We start from the raw sequence: 15,994 nt of genomic DNA on the forward strand, positions 1-15,994 counted from the left end.
AATCACTGGCCTCAGAAAGATGTGGACAAAGAACTGTGGATGTTCTTCTTCATGTATATGCTGAATTCCTAACCCAGATTATCTCCAAATGTTGCTGAATTAGGAGCCAAAGGCCTTTAAGAGATCAATAAGGTAGAGTTAGGCTGCTAGAGTGGGCTCTATAGTTATATAAATACCATTCTTATGAGAACACATTAAAGCAGACATAGTGGAAAGAACCCAGAAAGTATGATTCCCTACAAGACAAAGAATGAGACTCGAAAAACCAGATCCTGACACTTAGACACGAATTACTCCTCAGAATTATGATAGACTACATTTCATTCGTTTAATCTGAGCAGACTGAGGGATTTCATTATAGCAGCCATAGCAAACAGCTAGAGAAGCCATTGTAAACATTCTCAACAAGAAAGCAGGAGGCTGAAATCTTCCCATCCCTTTCCCTAGGCTTTGCCAGAGCCTGACAAATACAGAGGCAGATGCTCGCGGCCCACCACTGAACTGAGAACATGGTCTCCAATGCAGGAGTTAGAGAAATGACATAAGAAGAACAACAATATCAATCAACCATACCCCCAGAACCCCTAGGGATGAAACCACTATCCCAAGAGTATACAGGGATGAGCCTATGGCTCCATCTGCATATCTACATATGTAGCAGAGGATGGCCTTGTTGGGCTCAATGGGAGGAGAGGCCTTTGGTCCTGTGAAGGCTCCATGCCCCAGTGTGGGGGAATGTCAGGGTGGGGAGGTGGGAGGGAGTGGGAGGCTGGGTGGGGAGCACCCTCATAGAAGCAGGGGGAGAGGGGATGGGATATCAGGTTTCTAGAAGGGAAACCAGGAAAGGGAATAACATTTGAAATGTAAATTTAAAAAAATATCCAATAAAAGAAGGAAAAAAACTTTTCTAAGTTGAATGAGATGGTCACATTATTACTGCCTCACACTGTGTAAAAATAGCAACCAGTTGTATTATAATCATTATTTCCTTACTTTCGATGTATCTGATGCATGAAATTAAAATTTTCAAAGGAAAGTTAGGTAAATATTTCGAGGAAAAATTTTAAAGATCAGAAAAGAAGCTGAATAGAAACGAAATGTCCTTTCAAAGAAAAGGTCTTTTTTCAGAGAAAAAGTAGAGAAACATACTCTCTGTTCAGACGCAGCTGGCAGGGTCAGCTCTTAGTTTTCCCCTTTGCTGTTTCTGAATCAACCCCAGGGACTATAGAGTTTATTCATTTAAGGGAGCCACAGAACACTCCAAAGAAGAAAAAGGATCCCAGCAGTTGCCTTGGTTTGCAATTTTCTCATTCGCCTTGATTTTGGCTTAACTTTTATCTATAATCTTCCAAATTATGAGTTTGGGATTTGAGGTTAGAAAGGTCAGATTTAAGAGAGTACCTCTTAGACTGACTCTCCTCTTTGAAGAACCATAGACCCAAAATGTGTGTCTCCTTTCTCATTATTTCCATCAATCCCAAATTAACTAACTTGGAAAAAGCAGAAGGGGATGTCTCCCACACAGCTGGTTATACATTGATAAATAAATCCAATTTTTTTCTTGCATGCCAGAACGTAACCACTGGGGATCCTCCCAGAAAAAAAAAAAAAAATTAACCAACTCTTTCCTTACCGAATCACGGCAATGAATAACAAGGGGGAACTTCAGCTCTAATCTGGAGCCATAAAACCAAGTGTATGAGGCCTGATAATTCAACAGGAAAGAGATTACTGACCCTTCGTAGACTGGCAGGTCTTAAAATTAAGACAACTCCTAAGAGGCAAGGAACGCTTCTTACAGGTCAGGCAGCCTACTGTCTCATTAAAATTGAAGTCCAGTGTTAGTCCACTGAGTTTTGAGAAAAACAAAGCAAATATAAATAAAGAATTGTGAGTGGCACAGTAGAGCATCCAACTTTCAAGAGAAGCCCAGGTGTGAAGCTGGGCCCCGTCCGTCCTAGCCTGTCAGTCACCGAATCAGAGTGTTTTTAAGCCTTGTTTGCCTTCCTATCAGTGTGGTGATAGTCCCCACCTCAGAGAGATTGTGGAGAGGAAATAGAATATGTAAAGCATTTGATAACATGCCTGACCTGGGAAGACATGTTCAACTGTGTCTTCCCATTTCTTCCTTTATGCCTTCATCCTGAGTATTATCCAAGTTCTCAACAAAAGTGTATCAAAGCACAGGGAAGCCAGACTCCCTTCTGTGTTTGCTGAAGTGTTCCTTAAAGAGTACTGGAAGTCACAGTGACCTGGCGAAAATGTCTAACTGGCTTCTTCCCACTTCACTTTCACAGCTATTCTTCTTTCTGTTTCCTATTTTAACTCTGGAGGGGAAGCACTCAGTCAAGCTGACGGCTAGGTGAGCTATGTTATCAATCATATAAATATCAACATAACAAACCGGTTGAAAATTGTTTGCAGATTGTTTTAGTGTGTACTCTCAGAACAAAATGCCTCAGAAAAGGGAGCATAAAGGACGCAATACATGGCCCATATCTCTGGAGCATGGAATGTCTAAGGCCAGGATGCCGAGATTTGGTTTTGTGGAGACCAAGATCTTCCCAGCTTACAAATGGCCATGTGGACATTGTGGGCTCACCTTGCCCATCTCTCTTCTTGTATAAGGACCATGTAACTTAATCTACAATATAGTTTATAAGCAAATATATACATTTCCTCTTTATATTTCAAATAAACAGAAGCGCCTCTCCTGAAAATTCTTCAGACGAGAGTCTCTTGTGTAAATTGCTATCCCCAGTATGGGGGTAAGTACTAAGAGTTTATTTCAAATGAAATTTTAAAAATTTCAATTGGAATGAGGGTCATTAAAATCACAGTAGAGCTCCCACATTTTACGAAATCTATATTTTTATTTAGGTAAAGTGCTTAATGTAATCTCAAGAAATAAACTGTGACATGTTTAAAATGCCATTTCCAAAATGAAAAGTAGTTTGGAAAAGGAGAAATACTAGTTAAAAAAAAAGTACAATTTCATGTAATGTTAACTGCTTGAAGAAATAAGATTAAATTTTATCCTGGGATTAGGAACAAAGAAGAATTGCAAACACATAGAGAGAAATAATGGAACTGAGAGATAAGAGGGTACAAATGCAAGCAGCCTGCACAGAAGATCTGTAGAAATACAGATGTCAAAAGAGTGGTTATTCACAGGAAGACCCACAGAGGCAACTAACCTGGATCCTGGCGGGCTCCCAGAGACTGAACCACCATCCAAAGAGAATACATGGGCTGGGCCTAGGCCTCCCACAAAATTTGTAGCAGATGTGCAGCTCAGTCTTCAAGCCAGTTTCCCAACAACTGGGGCTGGGGTCCCTGACCCTATGCCTGCCTGTGGATCCTGATCCCCTAACTGGGCTGCTTTTCTGGCCTCAGGGGAGCAGGATGTGCAGTAGTTTGATGTACCAGGGTAGTTGATCCCCCAGGGAAGGGAAGAGAGATAGGGGAAGGGATGTGTGAGAGATGCCTGGGAGGGCAGGCTGCCATCAAGATGTAAGTGAATAAATACATTAATTAATGGAGAAAAAACTTTTAAAGAAGAGTGGAGTTAGAGAGGAAAATTGGGGATTCCTTGAAATTGAGACCAGCAAAAAACAAAACAAAACAAAATAAAGAAGTGACACAAATCTCCTAGTAGCTCAGTCACTATTGTGAGAGAAGACAATGTTTTGAGAATGAGGCTGCAATAAACTCAGAATTAGGAAGAAGCTAGGAGTACTAATCCCAACATAAATAAGAATTCCTGAAATTCCACCATCTCTTGGCAGTAGGAAGTCAGAAATGCGGCCCCAATAAAAACAGTGGGAGAGCACATGAGTCTTATGGCCATTGTGTTCCATGAGGTGGCCTTCTGGGGCTAGCTACATAATTCACAGAGCCTGGTGAAAAGTAAAAACTTGTAGTCCTTTGTAAGAGCCAGGAAGTCAGTCTTTTCTTCCTTTGGCCTGTGGCTCCAACCCATAGGTGTAGCCCAATGGGCTATAGCATCAATGTTAAGACAAGTTTAATACTATGGAACACACCACAGCATTGCAAGCCCAGGGAGAAGATGATCAATGCTATTCTACTCTGAAACCCCACAAGGCACATTTCTAAACCTTACCTCCTCCATGTCAATACCTGAGTTCCTTTTGGAGACAGAAGGTATAGATTAAGAAGGATGCAACCATCTCCCACTAACACAGAGTGCAGCAGCAATTGAATTATTGAGTCTCCAAGACACAAAGTTTCGTATGAATGCTCTATTTTCCCATTGGACTTCACTCATGAAACACGAGTTCAAGGGTAAAATCATGAAGAACTAGATGACTACAACCACATAGCACTCAATCACAAACATGAGCATCTTTGAGCATATGGGTCTGAGTGTTAATTAGAAAGCTGGCCCTGCATCATCTTCAATGGTGTAAGAGCTGGATGCCCAGTGCAATCTATTTTGTCCTTAAATCGTTCTATCCTAAAGTAATTGTCTCTATCTCCAGTCCCCTTTGCCACCATCCACTCCCAAACACTAGTAAAGTCTTCTTACTGTTCACCTTGATCCCTTTCAATTGGATCAGAAAAAGACTGAAAACTATGAAAAGAGAAAAAACTGTTAGAATTGGTTCCTAGGCTCTGTTTGGCCTGATGGTAAAGATACAAGAGGAGATTTCTCTTACCTAAGTGTTTTGTCACTGTTATCATTGGAAAATGGCACACTTATAAAGTCAGATGAATTTCAAGCAAGTCATAATAGATGAATAAAAAGAAGAAAAGTTTACTTATCTGTGGAACCATTCAAGAGTTATCACAAGTAAGATTTGGTTTTAGTTTGTTTGCTTGTCTTTTAGGTCTACTGGTAATTATTATATGGAGTCATATAAAATACATATATCCTTAAGTTTGCTTTATCAACAATAACAATGGAAAGTAGCCATTCCACAGTCTTTTACCAACTTCCTACATCTTGCTTGGCATGCTTCCCCATCGGTTAACCATCTCTCTGTCCGAGGTGCTGCTCCATCTTTCCTTTCCCTTTCATTCTGAGCACCAGCAGGTAACTTTTTCATTCAGGTACTAATGTTCTGGGCCAATACTCATCCAAAACGTAAATTTGAGAATAATACGTGAGAGATAGCTTGAAGTGCTGTCAGAAATTACAAATTAGCTATTTGTGCCTCCATCTTTTAGTCATTATTTAATTACTATCCTCATCTAGGGTTGTTAATAGTGTTCTCTTTCTTATTATACACAATTAGCTCCATGTCTCGAGAAGCCTCTAAGAGATTTTTCTTTTCTTTTGGAATGTTTTCTTTCCATGACTTCTCAGTGTTCGTTTCACCTTCACCATGTCCAATGACCTGAGTCTGTTGCTATGTTCTTTTCTTCCTCCTCCCCTTTTCCACCTTTCTTTTTTTTGGGGGGGAGGTGATTGGAGGGCAGGTGTCTTAGTTAGGGTTTTACTGCTGTGAACAGACACCATGACCAAAGCAACTCTTATAAAGAATAACATTTAATTAGGGCTGACTGGCTGAACCTCTGAACCAGTAACCTCTGGTTCAGAGGTTCAGTCCATTATCATCAAGGCAGAAACATAGTAATGCCCAGGCAGGCAAGATGGGGGAGGAGCTGAAACTTCTAAATATCATTCTAAAGGCAAACAGGAGAAGACTAGCTTTCAGGGAGCTAGGATGAGGATCTTAAAGCCTGTGCCCACAATTGCACATTTCCTCCAACAAGGCCACACCTCCTAATAGTACCACTCCCTGGGACAAGCATACCATGGCAGGAAGCTTATCCTTTTAAGACAACATCTCACTGTGTATTTCAGACAGATCTTGACCTCACTTTGCTTCCAATGCCTCAGATTCCCAAGTGTAGGTTAGATTCATGTGCCGCCATGCCCAACTAGTCCTTTCTTCTACTAGAATGCCATTAGCCTTCGTTAAACCTGCTTCTGTATTTTTCATCTTTCAGGTTTTTTTATTCATTCCAGGAGATTTTGCCAGCTTCATTTTCCATATAAGCGTTTTTTATTTTCTGCCATGTGAATTCTATTATTCATCCTGTCCACTAAATTTTGTACTTTGGCACTTACATTATTTATGTAATGCTTTGCTTTATAGTGAATCATATATTTCCTCCATGTTTCCCATCTTGTGTTTGCTCAACCTTCTCCCTTTCCCCCCACCTTGGAAGCTGTGTCTTTGAAAGTCTTTGAATGCTCAGAGCTATCTCTGTTTCCTGTGTGCTCATCTGTTACAGATTATTATCTTTGTTCAGGTTTTTAGGCTCTTTGTTCTCCCTTTAAAAGCCCGATGGTCCTGATGTCAGTGCACCTATGACTAAAGTTCTAGTTGATTAACTTAAGCAACTGAGCTGGATTTTCTCTGCATTTATGTAAATACCTCCCGATGCCTCCCTAAATCAACAGTGCTTCTTTCAAATAAAGATAGCCTGCCTGTTCTGTAGAAAGAATAATAATAATAATGTGTGTCTGCAAACAGAGAAATGAGGGAAACGGAGCTAGCAGGTGCTAAAGTTCAATACCTTTGTGAGCAAAAATTTGAAACTCAGCAACAGTTCAATTTCACTGTGTTAGACTAGTGTGTGTGTGTGTGTGTGTGTGTGTGTGTGTGTGTTTTGTGTATGTTTTATTTTGATGATGCTCCAAGTATTTCCTAGTTACCTACTATCTGCCAGTGCCTTTGAAGCTCCTAGCCCTAAACTTCATTGTAGGCAGACTAGGAAGAGCCGCTCTTTACAGAAAGCAGCCCCTAGGGTTTAGTGAGGTCTTGAGTAGAAGGCGCTGAACTCACAGGTGCGAGAAGTTGCTTAGAAACGCTTGCTAATTGATTTATCTTGCCACCTTGGCCAGGCCTCTTCTCTCGAGGGCTCTGGATGGTTGGTCTGCAGGAAGGCTACTTGGCTTTAGCCATTCTCACTCTGATTTTCTCCTTTCTGAACTCCCCACAACAGTCCCGCTTCATTTGCTTTCTTTTTGTTTGTTTTATGTAATTCTTCAAAATGAATTTTTGTCTTCTAAGGTAGATAGGGTTTCACTACTTTCAATGTGCAATTCCTGTCACTGTGATGAGATCTTTGGCAGGTGTGAGGGTAGCTCACTGTGCCAAGCTGAGACATTAAACTTCCAAGTTCTTCATTAAAGAAGGTCAGCCTAACACCTGGGCTTAAAATGGTCATCATTTAACTTGTGTATATGGAAATTTTTATAATGTCCTTATGAAACTCTTCAATAAGTCAGAGAGTGCTACCCTTCTAAAATTGTGATCAAAATATTTAACTTAAACTATCATATTAAAAAATTAAATAAATATAAAAATGATCTTTATCTTTCTCCCTCCCTTTCTACACTTTGCAAATAAACAAACATTAAATATAGCCAATAAAAGACAGTGACAATTCAACTAACTTGGAGAAAAAAAGCATTGTCTTCCCTAAGGGTTTAAAAAGCATTAAAATGAAAAAATTATTTTAAAAAATATGATTGAGTTGACATATATACAGAGAAAGCTGAACAGAGTGGGTAGACTGTAGTGGGTTAAGGAGAGATTCTGGTTAAAACCCGGCATGTATGAGAGACATTAATATTTCATTCCTGAGCAAAGTGCCAGACTCTGGCCTAACACAGCTACCATTAGTCAGAGGCTTCCTAATTAACAACTCACATTTTCAAGGCTCCTTCTTCCTATAGTTATTTACAACAAGAAAAGCAAACAAACTTCTCACACCTTACTGCGAATCAGCACTAGAAACAAACACTTGGACTTTCATCTCTGTATTTGCTAACTTGAGGCTTTGCAGTATCTCATCACCTCTGTATATTTCCTGAAGAGAAAAAACACATGCTTGAGACAGGAGATTCTATTAATTTTAAACATAGGTCACATAATTCAAATCAGCACAATCTTTTCTAATGAACATACTAATCAAATTTAATACATGAAATAACATAAATCATAACATAAAGGTTTAAAATCTACAAAACGCATCAGAAGCTTATCTGCAAATGTGTAACTGCTCCCTTAGGCATTGTATATCAATCAAAGGACAACTATCAGACTATTAAGAAAATTAAAGGCTTTTGTTATAGCGTCATAGAACTTGTGTCCGTCAAAATCATTTTGTGGACGAAGAAGATTCATTTCGTGGTGATGTTCTGTTTGAAGTCGGGACCTTTCCTAGTGCAGCATCCTGGTTTAGAAAGAATATTCTGATAACAAGTATTCCTTAACGATGAGAGTGGAACCTCATCAGCTTGTGACTTCCCACAGGAAATACCACAGCTGGCGAAGAAGGAACGAGACAGTTCTTTCTGCCCAAGAGCCTGATCTTATTTTCTTTGAATCGCTAAAGCTGTACTTTCATCTCCCTTTAGTCATGTTCCCAGAAACTTCTAAAGTATTTAAAACAAATAAATAATCTGCTCTCTAGATCACCATGTGTTCTACGAACACGGGATAAATAGCAAATGACCCAGACAAAATAGGATTCTGGCCAATGAAAAAAGAAAAAAACCTAGGTCTACCCTTTGAAATATATGAGCTCTCATTAAAGAAAGAATAATAATAATCTAGAAAGAAGCTATTCCTCTTCTATCTGTGGTGTTTTTGGCGAGGAAAATATTACTTTCACACTAAAACATGATGTTTCACCCCCACATCCAAAACAGGGATGTCTCTAAAAGACTCAAGGCATTCAGAATATAATTCTGTTTTACTTTACTGTTTTGTTTTTTTTTTTTAATTTTGTGAGACAGTGTCTTGTTCTATTCCATGCTGGGCTTAAACTTTCTATGTAGCCCAGGCTGGCCTAAAACTCATGATCCTCTTGCTTCCACCTTTCTGGTAAGGAGCTACAGGTGTATGCTCCCGTTGTTGTCATCAGAATACTAGTCCAAACTTATCCTGGAAGTATGACCTTGGCCTCATCCATAGGCATCTGTTTCTAACAGGGCTGACATCCCGGAAATAACCAAATTTTAAAAAATTGCTACTTCTTAATAGATTGCTGTAATATTATTAGCAACAAGCCAGGTAAAAGTTCTTCTGGTCTGAATGTCACTGTGATAGCATAATTAAAATTTCCTTTGCCTTTCTTCAGCTTGGTTCATAGTATGTGTGTGATCAAAATCGGTACACGTTTTCTGAAAGCTGCTTATTCTTCTATTCTAATAAATTAGAAACCGTATGTTCGAAGACACGGGTCAAATATTTTAAAGAGTTATTGTTTCGTAACCCAACTTTCTTTGCCTCTAAGAATTGCTAGACTTTTAGGTGTGTGTTTGTGTACTAAGAAAAAGGGGGACATCCTATCTCAGGAATTGAAGTGGTGTATTAATTAGTAATCTTTATTAAGAACGAGTCTGGATAATTCTCTAAACTGCAATTTCTTTGCTTTACATGCGAAGAACAGAAAACCAGAATGATGGTGCCACTGAACACGGGCCTTTACTGTATCACACTGCTGCTATGTTCTCAATTCACAAAGATGAAAGAAAACTAGTAAAACAGGCTGCAACACAAATCCCATCATGAGAAATTCCAAGGAAGCACCAGTTTTAGATTAAGGGTTGTTCCCCCCCCATTACATTTCTTATAATGTTATATAATAGAATCTAGGCCGGAAAATTGTGTGTCTACCTATAAAGGATTATGGTCAGATTTACTAGGTATGCAATAGAGAATTATTAAGTTTAAAAAAAAAAACAAATCTCTTTGTTTCTTTTCACTGAATGGCCACTTCTATTTTTTTTTTTTTTTGCTGTGTAACCTACTTTCCAATCCAACACACTTCCATAAATAGATCAATGAACATATCGTAATAAATCATTACGCACTTTTCAGAAAGTAAAACCCCCAAAGGCTCTAAATAGAATGCAGTCCTTTAGAAACTCAACCTAAGACCACTTGGTTAAAAACAAGCCTTCCCTTGGGAATGTTAGCATCTCGTCAATGCTAGCAGAACAGTTAGTTGGCAAGTGACCAGATATCTTTAAGATTAAGGTAAAATTCAGAGAGAAAGTTAACACCAGGGTTCAGGTAAGTCATTCATTTACAGCCAGAGACAGCGAACATATTGGGTGAGGGAGGTTCCCTAGATAAGCAGTGGAGACTGAAGGGCATGAAGCAAGGGAGGGTGAGGGTGAACATACAGAGAGAGCCTCATGGTCCACCTGCTCACCTCTCTCTAACCCATTTTCAATTTCACATACGAGCATTCTTGTTTCGGTTATTTACTCGCTGCCATGAGGGTTTTGGAGAACAGGGCTCAAATAGGCAAATAAATAATGCAGTGACTTCTACAGAAACAAAGATCAGTGTGTTGAATAGGAAGCCACAGATTCATTGGAGGAAACTCTAAGAGGGTCAGAGACCCTTTCCAGCTCAGAAAGTCTATTAGTTTAACTTCTAAAGCCAAGGGGAGATTTTATGAAACCCGGTAGAATTTAAGCCATGAAGAAAAAGAGAATAATGGCAATAAAAGTATTTTATCTAGTTTGCCCTTATTGAAAAATCCACAGGTAAGGATACAATAGACATATAATGGTGGATTTAACTCAGTAAGGCTCTAGGAAAAAGAATATGGCCAAGATGGAATATTATAGAGGATACCGTTTTAAAATAAGAATTTTCTCTTGTGTACCCAGGATCTGAAGAAGGAAGTATAATTTTTAGCCTTCTACCCAGTCTTTGGAGTTCTGCTTAGCTGTTGATTTATGATAGAAATAAGCGTTGACAAGGAATTCAAAAAATATATTTATTCTTCAGGCACCAGAGCAGATAGCTCAGTTTGGGATTCCCATGTGCCTTTAACATATAGGTCAGAAGAATTTAAATCAAAACTGCTTTTAAGGGCTACAGTATCTCAAGCATGACTCACATACAAGGTGTTTAGCAAAAAAAGAACCTGTAAGGTAAGCTCATGCAATATAGTAATATAGTCAGAGTGACCAGATAGAAAAGCCTCTACACAATGGGAAAACCTTTTAAGGATGAAAATAAAGGGATGTAAAAGTTTTTGTCTTCCCCCAAAACACTTACTGCCCAATACTTAAAAAGGCAACCAATAACAAATAACAAATAACTTATATTAAACAAAAAATGTGTCTTCTATTCCAGGACTTTGATGATGGGGAAGGAGGATCTCCGTGGGGTCAAGGACAACTCCCTGGTCTACATAGTGAGTTCAAAAGAATTGTGAAAAGATAAGCCAATATGATTAAAAACCACCAATATTTTAGGAAAAAAAATAGAAGAGAGTAGAAGGAGAGATAAGGAGCATGGAGAGGAGATGAATAGGTTAAGTCAAGGAAACAAGCTGAAATGGGGTATTCCTTGGGATAATTTAAATACTAAATAGTTCGGAACTGACAGACAAAGCTATAAATAGAAACAGTCCTGACCACTGCCACCCCCAAAATTAGAAACCTGAAGTTTTGTATAGGACGATTTAGCATTTAGCTTTAGCCATAGAATCAAAAATAATTATTCTACAAAAAAACCTTAAATTTCAAAACTAAAGCAATAATCCAAGAAGCACCCTAGAAGGAAAATAATGAAGACATTAGCCTAAGCCTTCTCTTTTGCGAATACAAATGTCAGAGAGTAATTACGCATATAATACCTTCCATTTCAAAACCAGTATTTCCCTAATTACTTTTATGCTTGTAAACTGCCCTTCATGTCAAAAGAGTAACTGGAATTTTTTTTTTTTTTAAAAAAGGCAATTGGGAGATATTTTGAAATCCGAAAATTCGGAACACATATCACCTTGTTATTTCTGAAGAAGTCCTAATTTCAATTTAAATACATTCTGTATAATATTTCAGTCATACTAAATTAGAATTCATTGTTTATCTGACATTCAAATGTGAATGGAACCATGTATTTAATCTGACAACCGTATATATTAGTGAATTATATTGGAGGAAAGAAGATCAAATTAGTTATAACAAAAGAATTTTTAAATAGGTGTGGACTAGGCTGCTATGTAGAAATTTCCATGTAGAAGCCAGTATGGGGCTATCAAATAGTGACCTCCCAGATAACTCCAGAATAGCAAGACCCCATCAAAGATCCTATTCTGACTTCCCAGTACATCCAGGGAGGGGGCTCACAGAAGTCCATGTATGTGAAACATCCTGTGGTGGTTTGAATATGCTTGGCCCAAGGAGTGGGCACTTTTTGGAAGTGTAGCTTTGTTGGATTAGGTGTGACCTTGTTAGAGAAAGTGTGTCACTGTGGGGTGGGCTTTAAGAGCCTCCTAGCTTCCAGAAAAAAGTCCTCTTCTAGCGGCATTCAGATGAAGATATAGAATTCTCAGTAACTCCTGCACCATGCCTGCCTGCATACTGCCATGTTCCTACTTTGATGATGATGGACTGAACCTCTAAACCTGTAAGCCAGCCCCAATTAAATGTTGTCCTTATAAGAGTTGCGGTGGTCATGGTGTCTCTTCACAGCAATGAAACACTAAGACACAGCCAAAGACTTAAAATACAAATGAGTACACCACACACATACACACACACACACACACACACACACACACACACACGAATGAAGGGGGAGGGGAGAAGGGAGAGGGAGGAAGGAAGGAAGGAAGGAAGGAAGAGAAAGAAAAAAAGAAAGAGGGCCCGCAGCAGCTCTCTGCTCCCAGAACCTGTGGGAGAGATACCTTACCGCCTGGTCAGGTGGGCACTCCTGAGGCTGCAGAGCAGAAGAGACCACCAACACTGCCCACCCCTGCCCACATCCCTGGCCCAAGAGGAAACTGTATAAGGCCTCTGGGCTCCCGTGGGAGAGGGCCCAGGTGAGGCAGGAGCCCTGCCTGAGACACCGCCGGAACCTGAAGGAAACAGACCGGATAAACAGTTCTCTGCACCCAAATCCCGTGGGAGGGAGAGCTAAACCTTCAGAGAGGCAGACACGCCTGCGAAACCAGAAGAGACTGCTCTCTACACACATTGCTGATTCCAGAGGAAAACACCGGAGGCCATCTGGAACCCTGGTGCACAGAGGCTCCCGGAAGGGGCGGCGAGATCTTCCTGGGTGCTGCCACTGGAGAGCCTGGGGCAGCACCCAGCAGAGCGAACTTGAGCCTGGGACCACAGGTAAGACCAACTTTTCTGCTGCAAGTGACCTGCCTGGTGAACTCAAGACACAGGCCCACAGGAACAGCTGAAGACCTGTAGAGGGAAAAACTACACTTACGAAAGCAGAACACTCTGTCCCCCAATACTGGCAGAAAAGAAAACAGTAAAACAGGTCTACAGCACTCCTGACACACAGGCTTATAGGACAGTCTAGCCACTGTCAGAAATAGCAGAACAAAGTAACACTAGAGATAATCTGATGGCGAGAGGCAAGCGCAGGAACCCAAGCAACAGAAACCAAGACTACATGACATCATCGGAACCCAATTCTCCCACCAAAACAAACATGGAATATCCAAACACACCAGAAAAGCAAGATCTAGTTTCAAAATCATATTTGATCATGATGCTGGAGGACTTCAAGAAAGACGTGAAGAACTCCCTTAGAGAAACACAGGAAAACATTAATAAACAAGTAGAAGCCTACAGAGAGGAATCGCAAAAAGCCCTGAAAGAATTCCAGGAAAACACAATCAAACAGTTGAAGGAATTAAAAATGGAAATAGAAGCAATCAAGAAAGAACACATGGAAATAACCCTGGATATAGAAAACCAAAAGAAGAGACAAGGAGCTGTAGATACAAGCTTCACCAACAGAATACAAGAGATGGAAGAGAGAATCTCAGGAGCAGAAGATTCCATAGAAAACATTGACTCAACTGTCAAAGATAATGTAAAGCGGAAAAAGCTACTGGTCCAAAACATACAGGAAATCCAGGACTCAATGAGAAGATCAAACCTAAGGATAATAGGTATAGAAGAGAGTGAAGACTCCCAGCTCAAAGGACCAGTAAATATCTTCAACAAAATCATAGAAGAAAACTTCCCAACCTAAAAAGAGATACCCATAGGCATACAAGAAGCCTACAGAACTCCAAATAGATTGGACCAGAAAAAGAAACACCCTCCGTCCACATAATAGTCAAAACACTAAACGCTCAAAATAAAGAAAGAATATTAAAAGCAGTAAGGGAAAAAGGTCAAGTAACATATAAAGGCAGACCTATCAGAATCACACCAGACTTTTCGCCAGAAACTATGAAGGCCAGAAGATCCTGGACTGATGTCATACAGACCCTAAGAGAACAAAAAATGCCAGCCCAGGCTACTGTATCCTGCAAAACTCTCAATTAACATAGATGGAGAAACCAAGATATTCCATGACAAAACCAAATTTACAAATATCTTTCTACAAATCCAGACTACAAAGGATAATAAATGGTAAAGCCCAACATAAGGAGGCAAGCTATACCCAAGAAGAGGCAAGAAACTAATCGTCTTGGCAACAAAACAAAGAGAAGAAAAGCACACAAACACAACCTCACATCCAAATATGAATATAACAGGAAGCAATAATCACTATTCCTTAATATCTCTCAACATCAATGGCCTCAACTCCCCAATAAAAAGACATAGATTAACAAACTGGATACGCAACGAGGACCCTGCATTCTGCTGCCTACAGGAAACACACCTCAGAGACAAAGACAGACACTACCTCAGAGTGAAAGGCTGGGAAACAACTTTCCAAGCAAATGGTCAGAAGAAGCAAGCTGGAGTAGCCATTCTAATATCAAATAAAATCAATTTCCAACTAAAAGTCATCAAAAAAGATAAGGAAGGACACTTTATATTCATCAAAGGAAAAATCCACCAAGATGAACTCTCAATCCTAAATATCTATGCCCCAAATACAAGGGCACCTACATACGTAAAAGAAACCTTACTAAAGCTCAAAACACACATTGCACCTCACACAATAATAGTGGGAGATTTCAACACCCCACTCTCATCAATGGACAGATCATGGAAACAGAAATTAAACAGAGACGTAGACAGACTAAGAGAAGTCATGAGCCAAATGGACTTAACGGATATTTATAGAACGTTCTACCCTAAAGCAAAAGGATATACCTTCTTCTCAGCTCCTCATGGTACTTTCTCCAAAATTGACCATATAATTGGTCAAAAACCGGGCCTCAACAGGTACAGAAAGATAGAAATAATCCCGTAAAATGCTATCGGACCACCACGGCCCAAAGCTGGTCTTCAATAACAATAAAGGAAGAATGCCCCACATATACGTGGAAATTGAACAATGCTCTACTCAATGATAACCTGGTCAAGGAAGAAATAAAGAAAGAAATTAAAAACTTTTTAGAATTTAATGAAAATGAAGGTACAACATACCCAAACTTATGGGACACAATGAAAGCTGTGCTAAGAGGAGAACTCATAGCGCTGAGTGCCTGCAGAAAGAAACAGGAAAGAGCATATGTCAGCAGCTTGACAGCACACCTAAAAGCTCTAGAACAAAAAGAAGCAAATACACCCAGGAGGAGTAGAAGGCAGGAAATAATCAAACTCAGAGCTGAAATCAACCAAGTAGAAACAAAAAGGACCATAGAAAGAATCAACAGAACCAAAAGTTGGTTCTTTGAGAAAATCAACAAGATAGATAAACCCTAGCCAGACTAACGAGAGGACACAGAGAGTGTGTCCAAATTAACAAAATCAGAAATGAAAAGGGAGACATAACCACAGATTCAGAAGAAATTCAAAAAATCATCAGATCTTACTATAAAAGCCTATATTCAACAAAACTTGAAAATCTACAGGAAATGGACAATTTCCTAGACAGATACCAGGTACCGAAGTTAAATCAGGAACAGATAAACCAGTTAAACAACCCCATAACTCCTAAGGAAATAGAAGCAGTCATTAAAGGTCTCCCAACCAAAAAGAGCCCAGGTCCAGACGGGTTTAGTGCAGAATTCTATCAGACCTTCATAGGAGACCTCATACCAATATTATCCA

Source organism: Rattus rattus, chromosome 3, assembly GCF_011064425.1.
Source record: "Rattus rattus isolate New Zealand chromosome 3, Rrattus_CSIRO_v1, whole genome shotgun sequence".
Lineage (NCBI taxonomy): Eukaryota > Metazoa > Chordata > Mammalia > Rodentia > Muridae > Rattus > Rattus rattus.